This window comes from Triturus cristatus, chromosome 2_1, assembly GCF_964204655.1.
Source record: "Triturus cristatus chromosome 2_1, aTriCri1.1, whole genome shotgun sequence".
In the NCBI taxonomy this organism is placed as follows: Eukaryota; Metazoa; Chordata; class Amphibia; order Caudata; family Salamandridae; genus Triturus; species Triturus cristatus.
In genome coordinates, this window is record NC_140581.1 from 59,755,869 (window position 1) to 59,779,735 (window position 23,867).

Genomic DNA, 23,867 nt, shown 5'->3' on the forward strand with positions numbered 1-23,867 from the left:
TTTTCTTTGTACTTTTCTGTCCTTCTTTGACCCCCTTACAAATGTTAGGGGGTCTGTAACTCTCCTCCTTGCCCCCTTTTCTTGTTATCACTCTTTTTTTTCTGAGTGAAACACACAAAATGGCGGCCGCCGCTTCCTGGTTTCGACCGATTCGAATGTTTACTAAGATCTAAGAGGCAATCAGAATCGCGCTCGCGCACGCCACCGTACGCGTACGGTAAGCGTACCGTAAGCGCACCGTAAGCTGGCTCAGATATATATATTGATTTAAAGGCTATTTTCTCAGAATCTACTGAACAGATTTACACCAAACCTACAAAAGGCACTTCCTTGACCTGAGGACTACCTCTCTGCCAAATTTCTAGTAATTCTGTTCAGCCGTTCGGGCTGTAGCCCTGTCTAAAGGTCCTATGGGAAAAACGCGTTTTGGGACCCCCCTTTTATCTCAGCCCCCGCTTGACGAATCCCCCCGAGACTTTCAGGGAAGGAGCGGAGCGTAGCGCCCCACCTATTTTGAAAAATTCGCGAGGATTCGTCGACCGGCGCCAAAGTTATTCAAAATAGAATGTTGCGGATTTCCTATGGAAACGTGGTCCTAACTATAACTACCTACTGGCGACCGCCAGTAGGTAATATAGATATATATAGATATATATATATAATAGCCAGAATCCTGGAGCGATCCCTGATTCGATCCAAAACTGGTACGGACCACAACGTGGAAAGAAATTCTTTTATTGTTGCAGATTTAAAAGTGCGAGTGCATAAATTGTTTCAAGCAAGTGCCGAGCCTGACGCGTTTCGACTGCCAAACGGCAGTCTTGATCACATGACGCGCTGGACCAATCAGTGCATATATATAGTGTGTCGAATCAAAAACAGGCACAAAATACCAATTCAAATGCAGTTCAATCATAAACATTGGACTATAAGTTGTACAGGTCTAATTGCCTCAGTAGTTTCTGCATAAATTATACGCATATAAATATGCTTGTTTACTTACTTTTCATAATATTTTACATTTCATTATGAATACTTTGTTTCTAATTAATGCTTGTGAACCTCAGGATGCCAATAAGAACCTAGTGTTCCTTGATAGTAATTCACAACCAAAGATAATCCAAATATGCAAAATAAACTTTTAGTATATCTCGGACTAGAAATCCTTGCATAGTGCTACTAGTCGAGATATGCTAACTACAATATGCTTTAGGAGTTAGCCAAATGACCATAACATATTTCACATTCCTATTTGAACCATTGATCGCATCATACGGTAATTCTGAGGATTGTGCAAAATAGTGCAAAAAAGTGCTGACATTACAGTGCTTAGTCAAATATAACTTATATATATATGTAAAAAATAAATTTTATAACAGCTTATAGTAGACATCTCATATGGTTTCTTATGTTCCAATTTCTTGTAGGTATAATGGTCGTATATACATACAAGTCCCAATCTCCAAAATGTTCTGGTTCATAGCATCTATTGAGACAAAAATATTTTGTGTGTGTTTTTTAGTGATATTATGGCAAACCACAGGTGTTATACCTCCACTACATCTCATAATTGAAGTTAAGCCTCAATAAAACCATATACGTTAGCAGTCATTCGATTAAAGTGCATACATTTTAATAAATTGATGCTGATAAAATTAGTAAATTCCCAGAACTTAAAACCGGCAATGTACTCCACTAAAACAGATAAAACCTAGAAAAACCAGATAAAACCTAGCTAAAGTAGGAATAAAAAAAACAGTTAAAAAGCAAACTGATACATCACCAAGATTACCACCCCCAACAATATTAATTATAAAAAGTTGTGCAAATCGTCACTGTTGTTGAGACCATTTGGCATTTTGGTGTCGAGTAACATGATATATTCTGATTCCACCTGTCTCAATCTTTTTTCTCTGTTACCCCCTCTAATGTTTTTGGGTATTGAGCTGATGACATAGTATCTGAGGTCATTAAGATTATTATTGTGTACCAATTTCAGATGTCGCGCCACAGGATAGGTGGGATCTGAATTAACCACCGCTCTAAGATTCTGTAAAATCCTGTTAAAAACTTGAAGTTTAGTGCTGCCGACGTATAATAACTGGCAAGTGCACTTTAAGACATAAATTGCATACTCAGTTCTGCAAGTATAGTGTCCTTGTATTTTGACAGGATTGGGGCTAAAAGCTGTAACATTCAGATAAATGTTTCCCAAATTTGCAAGCGCGACATGAACTACACTTAAAAAAACCTTGTCTGGCTGTTAGCCAGGTATTGGAAATATTCACCTCAGGGCTGTTTCTTACAAGAGCATCCCTCATTGAGGGCGCCCTTCTGAATGTTAGCATAGGAAGTTCTGGCAAAATTTGTGACATGGTAATGTCCGACCGAATTATTGGCCAGTTTTTATATAAAATTTTGCGTATCTGTCTCTCCTGTTTGCAGTAGTTGGTTATCAATCTGATGTTGTCAATTGATTCAGAGATAATAGTATCAGTATCATTGTTACTCTGCCTTATTGGTTTTTTAATCTCATGTGTTATAAGCTGCTGAGTATCTATATCAATGCTATTTGCCTTGTCTCGGGCTATTTTCAGGTCGGCGGCCACATATCCCCTGTTTAAAAATCTTTCAAATGTTTCTGCCTGGCACATCTCAAGATCATCTTCATGGCTACAGATACGTTTTATTCTGAGAAATTCTCCGTAGGGGATACTACGAATAAGGTGGTGAGGATGTGAACTTTTTGCATGAAGCACAGAATTCCCAGCTGTTACTTTTCTGTGCAATCTAGTATGTATGGTATCTTCCCTTATGTACATTTCAACATCCAAGAATTGTACTTTTATATCACTAATATCAGATGTAAATTTGAGATTCTATGTATTCTCGTTAATTGCCTCTACAAAGTTATTGGCAGACTCAATAGTGCCCTTCCAAATTAGACAAATGTCATCTATGAATCTCCACCAATGGAGAACATGCTGTTCAAAAATAACTTTGTGGGTGACCTTCAAGACATGCTCCTCCCACCAGCCCACGTGTAAACACGCGTAGCTGGGGGAGAAGCATGCTCCCATAGCCACACCGCGCAATAGTTGCAAAACTTCCTTGTTAAATAAGAAATAGTTGTGGGTCAATCAAATATTGATCATTTTTACAATCATTTTGTTATGTTCATACATATGTATACTTCTTTTGTCCAGATAGGTACGAACTGCATTTATACCATCACTGTGGTTGATACTAGTATACAGTGAACTGATGTCCATCACTATTATATAGCAATCATTCTCCCATTTGACTTTCTTCAGTTTGCTCAAGAAATGTCCGGTATCCCTAATGTAGATATATATATATATTTTCCTCCATTTATGTTCTCTCGCCTGAACATCCAATCTGGCGGCACATTCAAACAAACACCAGTCCACTGTTTATAAATATTTAAATATGTAACCACACTATCCCCGGAAGGTCCCGGAAGAGGGAACTAGAGGCGCAGGGCACTAGGAGCTGGCCAGCCTTCAATATAAAATGTTTAACACAAAATGGGACTGCTCCCAGAGTAGTGACCTTGGTGCAGAAAACTTAAACTGTGAGTATAGGGATCTCTAAAAATGTGACGGACTGGTCTCACACACCACCTGGTGTCATGCTTCATCATCGATCAGTCCTCGCCCTACAGAAACTCAGTTTGCTGGAGGGCGGGCATATACCTGGTGACAGGGATGCACTTCTAAACTAATTGGGGGCCCGTGAAAAGTGAGTGAGAGTTAAAAACCATTATTGCTACCAAATTAATTTTAATGTGGCAGGCAGCTATATGGTTTTAAAAACAAGTAAACGGTGTGATGGAGAATTTATTGTCTCCTCAACGTTATGGGTGCAGTCGAGATGTTTCTGCCGTATGCCCCAGTTGGGTCCAAGGCATTCATCAGGACCTAAGAGAAAGGTATAAAGGGCTCAGTCCTTACCCACCTTGTGGTAAAAAGATGTGGCTACGTGGGATGATATATGTCACTTTCCACAAGAGAAAGGGCTCACATTGAAGCCCTAGAACATGAACCTAAATGCCCCACGGGAGGAGGCCAAAAAAGGGGGACACCTGTAGTCAAAACTTCCAGTAGGTGGCCAAAAGAATAGGCCCAGCCCAGCCTTGTCTGGTCTAGGACGGGCGCAGACAGGCCCGCCCTGGTCTGGGCTTTGCCGCGGCATGGCCCAGGCACTCCACAGCACGTCCCATGCTGCGTGTTCCCAGTCGCGCTTAAAAGTGCCGCTGCCCCAGTAACGTGGGCGGCACTTGCCGCTGAGTGTTGTGGACTCTGGAGTCTGCCGCCATGCGTGGAAAGGAGAAAGGCACCAAACAAACAAAGTCTACTAACAAGGAAGGTAAATTAAAAATTATTGTTAAAAGCACAATATATAGTCACCATTTTGTACTTCCAAATTTCACAACTTTTATTAAAAAAGTGGACCATTAAATGCTATGGTCTTAGTTATGATGAGACTCGGAAAATCTCTGACCGCAGGTAGGAGGATTTCTGAGTCTCATTGTGTGTTTCACTTTTGACGGCCGCATTACGATGCAGGCAGTTGAAATTTAAACCGGCCAGTCCTTCCGACTGGGATCCGATGGGCTTAAGGAGCCCACCGGCCAGTCAGAGGCCTGTCTGTGATCACTATGGATTGGATTTCCGCAATAGGGATTACAATGTTGGATTTCAGCAGGCTTTCCATGACAGCAGGCTTTCTGTCAGGGAAAGCCAGTCATAGAGCGACATTGGAGGCCCATATCAGGGCCCCCTTCACTCTCTGGCCTCTGCTTGGGGGCCAAATAGGAACCTATGGGCCCCCCATTAATCGGTGCAGGTATGAACGCATTCCCCCATTTCACTATAGGAGCCTATGCTATAGCCAGTTTAAGGCCGCGGCACAAGCTCTTGTAGAGAAATGGGAGTACGCAACCACACCATGTGCGGTTGCATTGTAATTGTGGTGTCTAGACGGCTGCCCAGAGATCTGTTGGTACCAAAACCACGACGGTCCTCCGACATTGTAATTAGGCCCTAAGAGTGAAGATCTTCTTACGGAATACCAGGGTGTGCCAAACATTTCATCCAACCTCTGCTGAACATTTCATAGCTGATCTGTTGTAAGAAATGTGTACATGGAAAGTGAAAACAGTATATAAGCAAAAAGAGATTATTAATTAAAAATACAGTTAAATATTTGCAATGGCTCAAAAAAGACCTGAATTTCTCCTTTTCTGGTATGTAACCTAAAAACCATAAATGCTGCTTCACATCAGGCTCAGTGCTTTTGCCAACGGGACATGCAGAAACAAAAATTGTATCCACCAATCGCACACAACAATGGTGTGTGTGAGATTTTTATAATGGGGTTGAGTGCACACTCACATTACTTGAAGACCTTGGCCCAGCCGATTTCAGCCAAGGCAGCTCTGGGTATTACAGTACTAATGTTTCCATAAACCCACATATGGTAAACAGCAAATTACTCGTGGAAAGTGTGAGTAAGAGGTCCTGGCCTGAGGTGGTAGCAGGTTGTGGTAAATTCATAGCTGCAAATATAGCCAAAAGAGCAATGGTTTTAGCTTGGATATGCATCATGAATGTGGACAGGGGCATCATCTTCTAATAAGAAAGATCATTGTTTAGAAATTGCATTGAATTATTCTTGTTTGCTAAACACATTATTATCCAGGTTAACCCATGTTACATGCACAGTGTTTTCTTGATTTTCAGAAAGCAGAGGTACGGAGAAAAATATTTGTTTTTCACTGGCTTTATTGGTATTTTTAACCAGACCAATACTTAGGAGGCATGCGCTGCCTGAGTCTCACTGTTTTTGATGCATTTGTGGTGCAAGGGTGCCTGCGTTGGCACTAGGCTGCAAATTGTGCACCAACTGAAAGGACAGGAATGCACTGCATCTTATAGATGCGGTGCATCCCTGCCCTTTCGAATTGGCATAGGGCAGCACAGCAAAATGACTTGCAGTGATGCCCTATGCCAATTAATTGTAAATTCTAGATTGATGTCTGCACTGGTGATGTTTGCACTTATGTACCAAAGGATAGTTGGTTTTGAGTCTTTCTGTAAGTTACTTCTCTAATAACAGAGAAAGTGGTAGGTAGGTGATCAGATGAAGATAAAGACCTGTTGTTGTGGGCTTTCTGCCTCCTCTGTCTACTCTCCCAGGACATGCGCATCATTGATATACTGAGCATAAGAGCTCAGAATCAGCTACCAAGTATAGCTGGCATCACATACTTATGGTTGATAAGTGTACAAAGCACCCCTGCTTCAATGCATTATTGAGCTTCTAATGTCTGCTGAGCACCAGCAGGACTAACACCTTCTGATGCACTCAGAGTGAAAATACTGCTATTTCCAAGGTGTATCTTGCCACCCACAATTCTTACTGTCTAGCGCATTGGATGCCAATGGCTTTATTCATGACTCGGGCTCTTCTACTCTTCACAGTTGTGACAGTACAGATGCAAGTCATCTATCCCTGATTATGTAGGCACCATGGTAAATTGCTGAAACTTTCCATACCTCAATGTCATTTTTTTAAACTTAAGCGAAGGCATCGTAATGCATGCTTGCACAGTAACCGTTTGAGTGAACAATCTACCCCACCACACAGGGAGGAATTGATAGCTTCAGCTTCAGTGATTCCTGTGGCTGCTACAGTTTTCCTCAAGTGCTACTAAAGGATTAATGTTATAATATTTTATGATATATGTATGAAGTTTAAAGCATAGAATCTATACCTGTTCATGACTGAAGGTTTGGTGGATGTATTGCATGGTTGGATATGGTTTTAATGAATAATGTAATTCAAATATAAGTGTTCATATTGTTTTATTTCAGGTTAGTTCAGAATCTCATCAATAGGCTGCTTGAATATTTTATGTTAGTAATTCAGAAGCAGTATTTCTGTGTTTTTTGGCTCATACTAGGTGTGTACTTTTGGGTCACATGTAGCGTGGATAAGAAATTGCTTACGGTGCAAATGCTATAGCTCAGACAACTGAATTAATTAACCCTGGAAATATGTGTTTCTGTAAATGCAATACAACACCTAATGCCACCTGCCCCTCCTCACAAATTTGTGCTTTTGTAGCAGTTTTATTGAAAAAGGGTTAGAGAAACAGCGATTGATCTACAGTGGTAAAATGGTAACCAAACGGAACCCAGCTGTTTGACTTTATTGGTGAGCCCTGTCCCTGTCTAGCTTCAGTCGTGTCCCTCTGTGGTACCTACAACGGCTGAGGAGGTAGGACGGAGTCCAGTTGTTTATTACCCCTTGCTTTTATTTGTACCGGTGCAATTTACGCGGACTGAATGGGAGCCTGTGCATATATGTTTGTTTTGTGCCCTGGACATTTTAGCAAGGCACCTAATTTGGCCTGCTCTTCCTATTATTCGTGGTGTAACACTGGAGCTATCTCTTGCAAGCTTAAATACTCTAACCTACTAACTTTGAAACTTTACTAAACTGACAATGGTTAGGCGCAAGGCAAACCTAGCACCTGTAAGGGCTGTGACCAGTACCACAGCTTCAGTGACCACCATGGGCTCATTCCTTTAGTGGGCAGCAGCAGTGATAGACAAGGAGATTGAGCTTGTTAACAGATGCCTTTCTAGGTCACCAAACACTGTTTCTTATCCCATGCATGCTTTCACACGTGTGTCCCTGATTAGGAGTGAAGATGAACTTCGGAGCCTGTCCAATAACACAGGGTTACAACAGGTCACCCAGGACTGTGTCGGGACATCTTGCCACCCATTAGTTCACCCCCACCCGACCCTTTCTCCTCTTGTTATAATAAGTAATAAGGGGGGTAATGAAGCATCTTTAAATCAAGTGAATCTGGTGATTACTGCTGGCAAGCAACCAGAAACACCAATAGCTACTGGGCAAGTGAATTTATTCCTAGCTGAGAAGGGGGGTTTAGGGTCTGGTGTAGGCACTAAAAGGAAATCCCAAGTAATAGGGGGTAAAGCCAAGAAGTCAAAACCCAACCTGTTCCCAAAAACCTCAGCATCCTCCCAAATATCACCTAATTCAGATCTGAAGGGTGCACTGGAATCCTTCCAGGCAATGATGGCAAATTTGCTGGACTCTAAACTGGGCCCGATAATCAATCGTCTGTCATTGATTGAAAAACGCTTATCAGCCTTTAAAAATTGTGTTTCACCTTCATTAACAGGAGGGACAAATGTCCAATCAGGACAAAGTATTCCATTGGAGCCCCTCACTCAGGCAAACATGCCTAAAAACACCTAGGGACAGCCACAGTCACAGCAACAGCCACAGCCACAGCCACAGTCACAGTCACAGCCACAGCCACAATCATGGGGGGCAAGTAACTATAGGCCAGGTAGTGCCAACACAAGATTCATCAAACAATGCTACATTTATTAGGAAATGTACACTTATTTGACCTCCCTTCAAATGTGTCCCCCTTGACAATTGTGCATGGAACGTGTCATACCAAAAGTAACCTAAACGTGCTATCCCAGAATTACTAATCGTCATCACCAGTTCAAAATTATGCAAAGTGGTTCTTACATACTATCTAGTACTAAAGGGGTTTTGTGCTAGATATAAGTGCACTTTTCTCAGCACAAAATCAGCTTTTTGCTGGTAAGTGTCAATTTGTGTCAAGCCCGGCAATAAGGGGACATTACTGGTTTAGTGCAAAATCTAATCTACTAAAATAGCCAGACTGAGCTTTTTGAAACACTACCAATGGAAGAAGGTGCATATAAGGGGAAATATCTTGTTTTCTCTCCATAAATAACACATGCATTTCCGTTGCTGTATACAGCAGAGATCAAAAGCCTTAGTACCTTTTGAGTTTGCCTGCACGAAGCAATGTCAATTTAAAAGTAATGTATCCAGGACATATCATATGACAAAATGCACATTCGCCATTGAGTCCTGTTGCAAGGCTGAACGTTGAAAAACGTGCACTATTTGTGTGAAAGTGCATTAAATATTAACATCAGCAAATCACTCTTAGTACATATTCTTCTGCACTGTTTCCCCCTCCATGCAATGGAGTGGGTTACATGTGAATAAATTTTCTTTTTGCTCCATCAAACGGTGCAAATATCCTAAACAATTCAAATATTTATCCTTCAGCCCCTTTAACTTTACCCATATTGGATTCATATTAAACCAGAAATTCCTGTTGTGAGAATTTGGGTTGTTGGTTGAGGTGAACTCTTCTCTTCACAATAAGCAGCTGTAGAGGGAATACACCAGGCCGCCCTCCTCTCACAAATCATCAAAACAATAAAGGCCTGGCTAATGAGAGCCCATAAAGTTTCTCTTAGGGCCTGCTCCGAACATGGGGATACCTATCTGCACCCATTATCTGGTACTTTATCCAGTTTACTGCAGTCCCAGAGCTCTCAAATAAAAACATTTTTTAAAAGGAGAACTGCTATCAGACAATCCGCAACTAAGTACCTCCTCCCCCACAGCATGTGAGGGAAAGACACTTAAAAAATAAGTGAAAGAGTGTGAGGGAACCTCACGTATGCAACACCAGGGACGCTACCAGCAGGTTCTCGCCAGTATGCCCACGTCTATCATCATCGGTTGCCCACACACAGAAACATAGGAATTTACAGAGTCCAGTAGAGAGAAAAAGAGCAGAAAGAAAGAGTTAACTGTCCCAAAAACAAAAACCCTGTGTTTTGCAAAGAACAAAATTAACATACTTACAAAGTATTTATTAATAATAAATATTCAATTTAATAACTAATTATTAACATGTTTAACAAAAATTACAACAACAAATATTAATTACAAAAATATGAATTAATAACATTATCAATTAATTAATTATAATTACATTTCTTCACACCCTACTCCCCTATAAAACCACAACCCGCTCCTCAAAACATTACACAATTAACATATTTACCAATTAATTATTAATAAAAAACAATTAATAACGGGGCAAAGAGGTACTTGGAACCCGACGACCACGGCGCAGGAAACGCACGCAATCCCGGCTGCGCCACGGAGGGGCGATGGCCCGGACCCGGTCCGCCAATGCTTCTGAGAGATGTGTGAGAGACTCCTCGGCCTCCTCTGGTGCATCGTCTCACGTGGCTGGGGGACCCCGGCACTGCCTGTCACCCAGGCCGGGGGGATCTCCCGCCCCCCTCACCATACAATCTGACTTGTCTTACCTCTCCCGTAGTCCCGCCATGTAACTTGTTGTCTGATCCAAGTCTCCACGGGGAGAGGTGACAGCCTTATTTGAGGGAGGGGAGGAGGGGACTCTGCACTCCTACGCTTTCTCGCAATTACCTAGGATGTATCACTGAAATCCGTACTTCGGGAGGGGTCCACTACGCTCTTTACACCCGAGCATCTAGGCTTGGGGTCTTGTAACTGTTGGGTTGTTCGGGCGACAGATGCTTCTGTTTTTGAAGTGTATGGTGGGGGGTGGGGGTCTGGGGTTGGGGGCCTGTTGGCCGTTTCTTCTTGGGGTATTGTTTTGTTTGGGTTGGATTTGGTTTTATCTGGGCGTCTGTTACTGCACCACACTCGATACACTGCTGTGCCCCTCCATGCATTCACTCGTGCGGGCCCCGCCGCCGCTTGCCCTCATGCGTGGTCCATTGCCCCTCCCTAGTGCTGGACCCATGGTCCTGGCTTCTTCTGGCCACTTCCTTTCTGGCGTGATCTGCTCCTATCGCTCCCATGGATGATCTCCCCTCTAAGGCTCACATGCGAATTCTGTCATGGAACGTGAATGGCTTACTGGATAGACTCAAGCGCACCGCAGTCCTTAAATATGCTCAACGCGCTGCGATCGACGTGCTCCTTCTTCAGGAGACCCACCTGCTAGGCGAGAGGTGTCCCTTCTTGGTCAGATACGGGTATGACCGGGTGTGGCACTCGGGATTCTCTCGCGGATCTCGGGGGGTCGCCGTACTGCTGCGCCGTTCTGTTCCCTTTGTCTTTACCCGGGTGGCCCGCGACCCCCAGGGGATGGGGATCGCTGTCAGTGGCACGCTGGAAGGTCGGCCGCTTACTTTTCTGTCGCTCTACGCGCCGCCCACCGGGTTGGCCCAAGCATTATCCCATGCCGCGTCCCTGCTGGCCGCTCTCCCGCCGGGTGCTGTTGTTCTGGGTGGGGACTTCAACGCTGTCTCTGCCCCGCTGCTTGACTCTTCGGGCCCGGTCTCGACGCCCTGCGCCGCACGGGCTAGACAACTGGTGGGGTGGGCGGAGGCTCAGGGCTTGTCTGCGTCTGGCATCCGCGCGCACGGCAATACACCCACACTTCGGCCACCCACCACACTCATGCGCGGATTGACGCAATCTTTGTCCCATCCACCGAGTGTGCGGGCATCCAAGATGTCCGCATTCTTCCCAGAGGGATATCCGATCATTCCCCCATCCTCCTGGGTCTGGCGCCCCCGCCCCAAGGGGCCCGTCAGATGTGGCGCTTCAACGCCTGGTTTCTCCGGGACAAAAGACTCTGCAAGGAGGTAGGGTCCGCGCTGGCGCAGTACTTTGGTGACAACGATGGGTCAGTCTCCTCGGCGGGCACCCTCTGGGAGGCGGGTAAGGCCACCATCAGGGGGGCCGCCAAGGCGTTGGTGGTGCGGCACCGCCAGACGCAGCTCCAGCAACTCACTGCCTGCGAGGCCCGGGCGCTACGTCTGGAGCAATCTCTATCCGCGGATAGGGATCCGGCCGTAGATCGTCAGCTGCGGCTTATGCGGGAAGAGATTCGCCAGCGGTCAATGGATGCGGCTAAGCTTCTTTGGCAGTCCTCAGTGGCGAGGGTCTATTGGTGGGGTGATAATAATGGGGCTCTGCTGCACCAGCTGGTTACCTACCCCGGGGCGTCACGCATCATCCCGGCGGTCACCAATTCAGAAGGCCAGCTTCAGTCCACCTCCGTGGCCATGGCAAATACCTTCGCTCAATACTATGCTCGGCTGTACCGGGCCCGGGCGTCAGACTTATCCCTAGCTTCGCTGCTTGCAGCTCACAATTTAAAACTTCCTTGTCTTCGGACCAGTGACTGGGAGAGTCTGGAGGTGCCCATCTCTCTGGAGGAGATTGGGGAAGTGATCGGGCGCACATCGGCGGGGAAGACCCCGGGACCGGATGGATTCCCGCAAGAGTTTTACGCCGCCTACAAGGACCTTTTGACCCCTCGGTTGAGCGCCCTTTATGCTGAGGCGGTTGAACGCAGCTCCTTCCGTCCAGAGGCTGATATGGCCACGATTGTGGTTCTGCCCAAGTCCATGCCGCCCTCTTGTGACAGGTCAGATTACCGGCCGATCTCCCTCATCAATACGGATATCAAACTCTACGCGGCGGTCCTGGCACAAAGGCTTCGGCCCTTTCTGTCCAGCCTGGTGCATCCGGACCAATGTGGTTTCATGCCGGACCGCGGTACTCGCCACTGCCTCCGTCGACTTCACGTGGCCCTGGCTCACCGCCACCGCATATCCCCATATCTCACGCTCCTACTCGCCGACTTCGAGAAGGCGTTTGATTCGGTTGGGTGGCCCTATCTCTTTGAGGTCCTGACTCATATGGGTTTTGGCCCCAAATTTGTTGGAATGGTGCGGGTCCTCTACGCGCATCCTCGTGCCCGAGTGCTAGTTAACGGGGCGTTGTCGAAGCCGTTTCGGATCGGCCGGGGGACGCGGCAGGGGTGCCCACTGTCGCCTCTCCTCTTTGCCCTCGCTATGGAACCCCTTGCTGCCCTGGTCCGCGCAGACCCTCTTCTTCGGGGCTGGGAGTGGCCGGGTCTTGCGCCCGACAGAATAGCCCTTTATGCTGACGACGTGTTGTTGTACCTTAGCGACCCGGCGCGATCTGGTCCCCGTGCCCTCCATCTCTTGGGCCTTTTTGGCTGTGCGTCTGGACTCTATTTAAACCCGTACAAATCGGTCCTTGTGCCTCTGCACCCCTCCCGGGAATGCTTTGACTGTCAAGACAGGATTCCCCTCCGCCGGCTGTCTTTTAAATACCTGGGTATCTGGGTCTCCCTGCTCCCAGAACTGAGCTGGGCCCTTAACGTGGCTCCCCTGGTCAAGAAGGCCAAGGCTGACCTGGCGCGCTGGCAACCGCTCCCACTCAATCCGCTGGGGAGGGTGGCACTCTACAAAATGATGATTCTCCCCCGGTTCCTCTATATATTACAAAACACCCTCCGTGTCCTTTCCGAGGCCTTGGTTCCGCGAGAAGGACGGGTTGGCGACTCGATTTCTTTGGGGCGGTGGGAGGCCGCGGCTGGCTTTGTCGACGTGTCGTCTACCCACCTTTGATGGAGGGTTCGGTATGACCAACCTCTACCTCTACTATTTGGCCACTCGCCTTCTCGTCATCCACGATTGGTTCGGAGGGGGATGGTCCGACCCGGCCTACAGGGTGGAGCTAGCCGACTTGGGTTTCCCCTGCATTTTGGATCGCCTGTACGGAGCTTCCATCCCCGCTTCCTGCCCCGGAATCACTAGGGCGATCTTCTTGGCCTGGCGAGCGGCGCTTCGCCATACCCGGTGGACCGCACGGCTGACTCGCGTCACTCCCCTTTGGCACGGGGCGCGGTTATGGGACGTTACTGCCCTGGAGGGCTTTAGGTCATGGGATCTGCTCGGCATCTCCCAGCTGGGGGATGTCTGGCGGGGGGGGCGCATGTGCTCGTACGCAGAGCTGCAGGAACGCTTCTCCCTCCACTCGTCACAATTTTATAAGTACCTCCAGCTGCGCCATGCCATACGCACCTATACTCCTCTGGACGTTCGACTGCCAGACCACAGTCCCTGGAAGCTCAGGTCTTGCTGGGTAACCTAGGGAGGGGGGGTATTTCCCGTATACACCGCTCTCTTATTAACAATACCCCCGCGGTTCAGGACGGCTTGAGGGAAAGATGGGAGGGTTGGGTGGGACCCTTGGATGAGGTGGACTGGAGGGACGCCCTTATGGCCCCCCGGCTGGTGACGGGCTCCGCCAAGTTGCGGCTGATTCAAATATACTATCTCCACACTGCATACCTCACACCGGCGCATCTACGCCGCGCGGGCCTCTCTGTTGACTCATCTTGCCCCCGCTGTGGCTTTGATCCGGCCGACTTTATCCATATGGTGTGGTCCTGTCCGGACCTAGGAGATTACTGGAGGGGCATAGAGGCTGATCTCACGGAGGTGTTGGGATGGGAGGTACCACACAATCCTAGGCACGCCCTGCTGAGCATCACTGACGGTCTACATGGCACCCGTGCAGAGAAGCTGTTTCTTATGACAGCGTTCTTGGTGGCAAAAAGAGACATTGCAGCGGCATGGAAACACCCACGGCCGCCTACTTTGGCCAAATGGATTGCTGGTGTGCGGCCCAGGAACAAACTCTCTATCAGGCGAGGGGCTGCCCCAAGAAATATCGTAGGGTATGGGGGAAATGGTTGGGCAATGTATTTTGATTGGGCGCTTTGGGGGGGCAGGGGCGGGGGACAGGGTTTCGGGTGGGGATGAGGGGGGCGTGATCTCACTCTGTGTGATTGTACAGTGGTGGTTTGTCAGGCGCAATGTTTTCTTTTGCTCTGTTTTCAAATCTCCAATAAAACTCGTTTATCAAAAAAAAAAAATAATAATAATTAATTAATAACAAATTAATTACACAATTAACACTACAAATTATTGAATACAAAAAAATCAATTAATACAACTATTAATTAATTAATTTAATTATAATTACTTCCCACCCTTTTTCCCTATAAACCCACAACCCGCTATGGAACTTAAACGTAATATTTATGTGTTTTTTTGTAATTAATAGCTTCTTAAAAATAATTATTAAATATATTAGAATCAAATTACTTCTCACCCTATTCCCCTATAAATCCACAACCCGCTAAAATACGCAAAAATTTGTTAATATAAAATGAATTACTTGTAAAAATATCAAACATACATTAAAAAAAGAAGCTATACTTTTAACACATATACTAACATGCAAAACACTAAAAAGCACAACAATATATTTACTAATGATTTTGATAAAATCAATATTAATTAAAACGATGTTCTGCTCAACAATATTCTTGATGGTCGATATTCTGTCATATCGATATTTAAACATTGATATAATGATATATCGATATTATGTCTGCATACTGTATGTCCATGTTTTTTAAAAAGCGGTTTTAGAATCTCTCTTGAGAGACCCTTAAAATCGGACATACAAATATCACTTATCCAATAGTAAGTATCAAATTATTTTAAAAAGTACACAGTCTTTTCTCCCAGGCAGCATTCTGTCATGCATCTGTGGCAGTTTTTAACAGTAAGTTTTCCAACATGCAAAGCATTACACACCTTTGCACCCATTGATCCAGGTTCAAATTCAAATACATTTGGCATGCATAAATAAAACACTGAAACTAGAGTTGGGCACTACACATAGCCATATCATTCTACATTGACAAATTTGCAATAGTAAATACATCTAATTTAGTCAGGGAAAAGGGTTGAAGTGCGGTTAAAATATTAGAAAAAAATTCAGCGGCCTTTGTACAAGGAAGAAGGCATTACATGGCAATAAGACTCCATAAAGACGTTTCCTTGGCATGTAGAATTCAACGGTACCATTTTAAAATGGCGGCTAGTCCTCTTATGTAAGTGCTCACCAATCCTAATTCTAGCCTAAGCATGTCAGGTTCAGTCAGCGTAAGGCATTGCTTCACCAAAAAACCCTTCCCGTGTTTTGCAAAATTCATAAGGTTCGCCGTTTTAGATCGAGCAGGAACTTGCACCACCATTGGCTTCCCCGCTCTTTTGCAAAGCGACAGATTCACGCATAGCGGAATTTCAAGATGGCCGCCGAAGATTACTTTGAGGTTGCCGGACTAGTGTTTTTTCCTCCTCCCCAGTGCAGCTGTGCTCGCGACTGCAATCGCGGCAAACTGCGCACTTCAACTGCTTTTTGAGGAAAGACGGTCGCGTCTATCTAGCGGCGTTTTTCCACCTTGGCAAATTCATAGTTTGTGAGTATCAAGTTATTCTCAGCGATACAGCTTCCGCGGCTTTGGAAGGTAAGGCTATTTACACTGAGTTTATATTGGATTACAGTCAATTCTGAAGGAATAGTTGCAACAGAGTTAGGGTTCTGACTAAAGAAATATCCACAAGTTAGGAGCAACTAGTCAAAAGAAGGATATCTGGTGCTCTGTTTTCAGTCTACATACCTTGCAACGCTCAGTAGGCTGGTTGAGAGAATTGCTTGAACTGAGTTTTCCTGATTCTGTTTCCTTGGAAGAAACGTAGAAAGCTGCACATGTCTGCAAATGTGTGGTTGAGAACTTTACCTAAGAAAAAAGAAAGTCAATAAGTAAGAAGAGTAATTCACAAGGAATCTCCATGTAGGTGTAGTTATGTATATATATATATATATATATATATATATATATATTATCTACTGGCGGTCGCCAGTAGATAGTTATAGTTAGGACCCTGTTTCCATAGGAAATCCGCAACATTCTATTTGGAATAACTTTGGCGCCGGTCGATGAATCCTCGCGAAATTTTCAAAATAGGTGGGGCGCTACGCTCCGCTCCTACCCTGAAAGTCTCGGGGGGATTCGTCAAGCGGGGGCTGAGAAAAAAGGGGGGTCCCAAAACGCGTTTTTCCCATGCATTTTTCCATAGGACCTTTAGACACAGCTACAGCCCGAACGGCTGAACAGAGTTACTTGAAATTTGGCAGAGAGGTAGTCCTCAGGTCAAGGAAGTGCCTTTTGTAGGTCTGGTGTAAATCTGTTCAGTAGTTCCTGAGAAAATAGCATTTAAATCAATATATATATGTGGGCGGAGCCTAACCACACATCTCATCCTGAGATCTGATTGGCTGTCAGCACTTCATCCAAGAAGTGTTGGCAGCCATCTTGGGACCAATATACATGATAGCACCTCATTAAAAAGCATTGCAGTTAATAGAAGGTTTTAAGACTTTAGTTACATTATAAATCATTTGTTGATGGTACCATACTCATTTTAGGAATTGTGGTATGTTCTAAGGTGATTTCACCATGTGAAAAAGCCTTCTGCTGGGATATCATGATTGAGAGAAAAATATTTTCTCATGCTTTTACCACAGAGGTTTGGAAGGTGATCTATAAGCTAAACTGAGAGCTTATTTTCTGTAAATTCACATTATCTTTCTCAGTCATGTGAGAATGAAGTCTGACATTCTCAGTAAAACATGTACATCCAACAAGGGCAGAGACTGTCAGTTGATTCCTTTGTGTTCTACTGCAGCTTTCCAGAGTGTTCCAAAGAACTACTAGAGCGCTAACCGTCCTACTTATGATAAATGTATTGCACACCTGAAGCCATCTTGCTTGGATTAAAGTGGTAACTCTTAAAACATTTAATTTAAAAAGGAACAAAATGAGGGGGTTCATTTTTCCATAAAAAGTATGATTAGTGCTGCAGAAAGAAAAATTAGGGCACATTTTGAGTGACTTCTCAAATCCTCTTCTATTTCATTAAAAAATTCTGACATGCAGACTGAAACATGCACTTTCAATACCAGCAGCAGTTTTCCCTGGTGAGCAGTAGCTTTACTACAGTGATCTAATGAGCAAAAAGAGTGCTAACATTCTGATTTTATGGCAAATGTGTGACACATTTGAATGTCTTCTTGATGGAATCAAAGTAAAAAACTGAAAGTATTTCCTACTGAGGAGACTGCAGTAAATGAGGAAATTAGGAAACTTCATAACAAATAAGTCTCCCAAGATGGCCACCAGAGACAAAAGAGCCCAAATGTAGCCCAAATATCACCCAGATGTAGCCCAAGTATAGCCCAATGACAGAATGTCCAAGAATGTTCTTAAAAACAACTAGAGCACTTACTGTCTTCATTATGACAAAAGTATGGCACACCTGAAACCATCTTGATTGGAATAAACTGGTAACACTTAAAACATTTAATTTAAAAAGGAACAAAATGAGGGGGTTCATTTTGCCATAGAAATTATGATTAATGCTGAAGAAAGAAAATGAGGGCACATTTTGAGTGACTTCTCAAATCCTCTTCTATTTCATTAAAAAATTCTGACATGCAGACTGAAACATGCACTTTTAATACCAGGAGCAGACTTCCATGGTGAACAGTAGTTTTACTACAGTGATCTAATGAGCAACTAGAGTGCTAACATTCAGAATTTATGGCAAATGTGTGACATATCTGAATACATTCATGATGGAATCAAAGTAAAAAACTGAAAGCATTTCCGACTGAGGAGACTGCAGTACATGAGGAAATTAGGAAACTTCATAACAAATAAATCTCCCAAGATGGCCACCGGAGACAAAAGAGCCCAAATGTAGCCCAAAATCACCCAGATATAGCCCAAATATAGCCCAATGACAGAAGTGTGCAAAACACTTATTATTTTGTGTTTTTGCAGTGTTATATAGTGCAGACTTGTCAGGTATTGGAGTGCTTTACATGAGCATTGGTTACATCACACAAGAACAAATTCATTTTGGTTGTAGACATGGGGAGACTAAGTGATTTGACCAGAATCACAGAATGTCGAGCTGAAGCAGAAACTTCAACCTGGTTCCCCAGTTGCAAAGTCTGCAGTTCTGGAAGTAACACCACATCCTCTCCCCTAAGTGCAACATTTAATCAAGTTGTCAACTAGATAAAAAAACATAAAGATAACATAATTTAAAAGTGCTTTGTCGCTATTTGAAAACTCAGAAAATATGTCCTTATTTTAGTCTTTTAGAGCACTAACCATAATTTTGATGCCAATAAGACCCTCTCATATATGTAATTTCTAAAGGAATGCTCTAGGTATTACAGTTTTGATTACATCAAGATGATGTCAGGCGTTCCACACTTTTGTAATAAATATAGAATGTTAGCAATCTAGTTGTTCATTAGGATACTGTTGAGAGGCAGAGGCCAGGGGCACGGACTCTGAAAATTGAAGGCAGGTAGGAGGGTGCAAAGGCAACAATTTAACCACACTGAGCAGGCAGGAAGGGCCGTGGAAGCACAACAGACTATGGAGGGCAGTGGAAAGGGGGGCAGGGGCAACAAACCAACAATACAGGACTTGCAAGAGAGGCTGTTGGAGGGAAGATCTATTACGGGTCAAGGAAGCTAGGGGCGGTCCCCAGAGCCCCGGGAGCCACCACAGAACTGAGCAGGAGAGTGAGTCAGGGACAAAAGGGGCACCTTAATTTGAGCCGGGGTGCCTAGGAACGCTTGCTCCAAAAATGAAGAAAACAGACATATGAGACATGGAATTGGAGGCAGAATACAATGGCAGTTTAATGAGAAGATGCAACTTCAAAGAAACCGCAGAATAGAGACATAAAGTACAAAATACAGAATCCAGATAATCATACAGCTGTCATGATATTCTCTGTATCTCAATTAATGGACTGACAGAGAGAGAGAGAAAACACATCTATAAATGCATCATGAGAAACAAGTTACACCAAGGAAAATGTTACCTAGGAACACTCACATTTACTCTTAGAGCAAGCATTCCTGCAATTACAATACAACATCTTTTAAATGCAAAAGTAAAGAGAACAATGGTTAAACATAACATGACATTTCATATAGGTAAAATAGAATAAGATACTTCAAGCAAAGCAGAGCAAGACATTTTAAGCAAAGGAAGACAAGAGCTCCCAGTTCTTGGGGAAAACCTGCACAGCCTGTTAACCTACATACAGACGGCGAGGTTGTCCTTTGATATCTGTGGGTGCTCCCTTTTTATATCATTTTGTGGGCTCCTTTGCACGCTACATCTACCTACGTATGCTACCCAAAAGCTTCGTCTGCAGATTTTACCAGACATTTCGTCATTTACCCACTTAATGCTGACAATGGACTGGGTGAAAAGGTCAGTCTCTCAGGCCAATCGCTTATCGTAAGTTCCATAGAGCAAGCAGAAAATAATGGGTATTGTACAGGAATTCAATATATTCATGTATAAAATCTCCTCAGTTCTCCTAACTTGATGCTCTGCGGTTGCCACTTCCTTAAAAGCGGGAAACCTGCCCAGGAAGCAAGTACCAGTCCAGGATGCAGCCTACTGTATGTCGACAGCTTCAGGGGGATGTTGAACTTTGATACCGAGCACGGAGCACTCGGGTAGGGTGGGGGCTACTAGTTTGGAGCAGAAGGCCTCGCAGACCTGCCTTCAGACTGCTATACACTAAAATTGCAGAGCTATGGTCAATTTAACAAAGAGGCCTACATATTGAACAGAAGGGCCTACACAGGGGTTTTATGCTGGCTGAGTGGTAAGGATGTCTCAGGATAATTATATAGCAACACAGGACCCGCTGGTCAATTTAATACGGCCTACAAATGCGGCTGGCAGGGCAAGGACAAGGGTCTCATACTTCAGGTGTGGACAGAACGGGCCAGGGGCCCCCTGTGATACAAAATCTACCCTCCTTCAAGGCTGTGGCAATGTAATAGACCATTGTGGGCAGAAGGAAGAGGCAATGGTAGTACAACCATACATGCCAACAGACCCGATTCAGCCAGGAAACGTCCAATGTTTTTAAGCTCAAATGGGCTTTATTTGATCTGTCTCCTGTCTACAATATCCTCTTTTTCAATGTAACTCAAAGGGGAAAATCAATACCCCAGTTTTTTTTCAAAATCTCCCTCTTACCAAGTTCAAAATGTTCGCAAGTATGGTACATTGGATCATGGAAGGAAATGGGATAGGGACATGGACTTGGATAACAGAGGACAGGAGAGACATGGAGAGGTGCACCAAACTGACCCTGCAGGGCAGGCATCAGGGTTTGCAGCAGCACAATACACCACACAGGGCATGCAGGACGGGAGTGCAGCACAACAATCCATAGAAAGCAAGAGGGAGGGGACAGGACCATGCACATGGACAACAGAGAACAGAGGGGCAAGAGGCAATGGTAGCTAGCTGACCATAATGGACAGACAGGAGAGAAGGCTGCAGCATAACAGACCATAAAGGGCAGGAGGGACGGATCAGGGGCATTACAATGGAACAGACAAGCCAGGAGGGAGGGAGTAGGGGTCTGCACATGTAAACAGAGGGCTGGGGGCAAGGGGGCAGGGCAGGAGCAGCAAGATAGCCATGGAGGTCAGGCAGGATGGGCACTAGAAGCAAGACACAACATGAAGAGCAACAGTGAGACTGTGATGGCATACACACAGACCATGGAGGGAAGGTGGGAGGGAGTCAGGGGCAGCTAACTGACCACACAGGGAAGGTGGGAGGGGCCATGGCAGCACAGAAGACCATGCATGGCAAGTGGGAGGGTTAGTGGCAGCACAATGGCTATGATGGGCAAGAAGGAGGGTGCAGGGGCATGCACAAAGGACGATGGAGGATAGAAGGGAGGGTTAGGACCTGTGCACAGACAAGAAAGTTCAGGGGAAGGGGCCTCACAACAGACCACACGGGGCAGGCAGGAGGAGCAGTTGCAGCACAACAGACCAGGGAGGGCAGAAGGGTGTGGCAGTACAATGGACCATGTAGGACAGGAGGAAGAGGATAGAGGCATGGCATGTGGACAGGCAGGGTGGAGGTGGCAGGGACAGGTTACAGTCATCTGACAATGCTAGGCAGGTGGGAGGGGAGTGGCAGCTCAACAGAACACTCAGAGTAGATAGGAGTGGCAGGTCCATGGGACATGGTGGGCAAAAAGGATGGAGCAGGGGCATGCACAAAGACATCGGAGGGCAGGGGGAAGGAGAATAGGGACAGCAAGCTAAGCACAGAGTTTAAGCAGGAGGTCAATGATGGGGCATAGAATTGGGCAATGGAGGGCAGGAGGAGTGGACTGGTACATCATACTAAATTGAGGGCAGTGGCAGCACATCAGACCATGCATGGCAGGAGGGAGGAGGCTAGTCCATGGATTCACACAACAGAGGATAGGGAGGAGGGGGATGGGGCAGCAAGCTAACTGTTCAGAGAAGGCGGGTATTAGAAACGTTATTGTTTTTAAAACATTTTGTCTGTGCAAACTACTTAAAATATGAACAAGTATGCAGCATAATCTCACTTTTATTCAGGAAGAAGAAGACGTTAGTGACTGTGACTCCGGGCTCACTTGGCAAAAACACCCCCTGACCCTCCACCCCCTATCGCAAAATGTAATGCCCGTGAAAAGGGTAGGTGAACACAGTGTTATATAGAACATAGTCCTGAGAGCACGATTGAAAATGAAAACTAGATATAGTGTATGGTATAAACTATGCACCAAAAACTGTGATATAAGATGAACCAGGCGTGAAATATAATATGCAATACATTGTGCGCAATGACAGATTCATTGGAGAGCGCGAGATAGCACAGGCACTAGCGCGTGCTATGCGATATGCGCCTTGGAGTTTAATATGCTCAGGGCAGTGTTGTGTAACCTAACTAGTCTCTAAAGTTGTAATATAAAATATGTGCTGGGGAGTGTAACGTTGCACATGCACTGTGACAAAGATATGGATCCCAAATTGTAATATGTATGGCATAGCACTGTGCGTTATAACATAGGCATCGAGGAAGGCACGTTAGATGGGGCAATATAACCTGTGCGAAGACAAGTGTGGCATGACATATTCACGGGGTGGTGTTACAGTGCACATGGGCGAGAGAGTGTCATAGCATATGCACTAGCTAGTGGAATACAACACAGAGGTGTGTGGCACTCGGCAGGCAATGGTGGGTGTAACACAGCATTGGGCTCTGTCAGGAGCGCGCTGTGACTCGCAAGTGATGTTCGTCCCCTTTCCAGAGAGTAAAATAAAAAGTATTACACATCCGGCAGTGGATGTGTGTTTTATTAACCGTGAGGGGGGTTTCTTGCATAGTTTTGGTCGAATTTTTGTCGAATCCCCTTTGAATGGCTTGGTGTGCATGTGTATTAAATGTGCCCGTCAATAGCTACCCATGTTTGTATAAATAAACGACAAGGGTGTCTACCGGGATTAGGCACGGTAGAGCATCAGACATGTCAGAGCTTCACTAGTGGTGTAAATACATTCCACGTGGATTAATTGCATGCATAGTCGCCTTTTAATGAATATCACGCAAATCGTCATGGTGATAGGTACGTACGGTTTGTCCAGCATGTCCTAGGTGTGTCTATAAATATATATTTTTTAAAAATAATAAAAAACAGTGGCCGGCCCTGGGGATTGGGGTCAAAAAAATATAATTAGGAGACAGGCCCTGGGGATGGGGTCATCAGGGCCAATAAATTAGAATAAGAAGGGGAACCACACAGCCCCCCTTCTTAAAAAAATAAAATAAATAAAAGACTGGCATCGTGCCGGAGGCCATGCCCCCTCCGTGCAGCACTCTGCAAACGCGCCCCCAACAGGCCTCTCCAGTATGCGCCAGGGAGCTGCGCTGCAGACAGGTGTTCTGAGGCCAAGCCCCTTTTTACACCTCTCTGCAACGCAGCTCTGTGGCGCTTACTGTAGGTACCTAGTGGTCTAGTGTGACCCTAGGGACCCTTAGGATTCAAGGGGACTTAATCTCTCAACTTAGAACAGCCACAGGGCGCGTTTACACAGTGGTGAAGGGAGGGGACGGGGCCTGAGGTGACGTGTGCAAACACGCACCATGGCACGTTTTAAATTGGGGATATAATTTCCCTTCAATACTGAGGGCCCCTGGGGGCTAACTAGCCCACCAAGTGCTTCCAGTAAGCGCCACTGAGCTGCATTGCAGAGAGGTGGTCCAGGCCGTGCCACTTTTTACACCTCTCTGCAACGCAGCTCTGTGGCACTTACTGGAGGTACCTAGTGGGCTA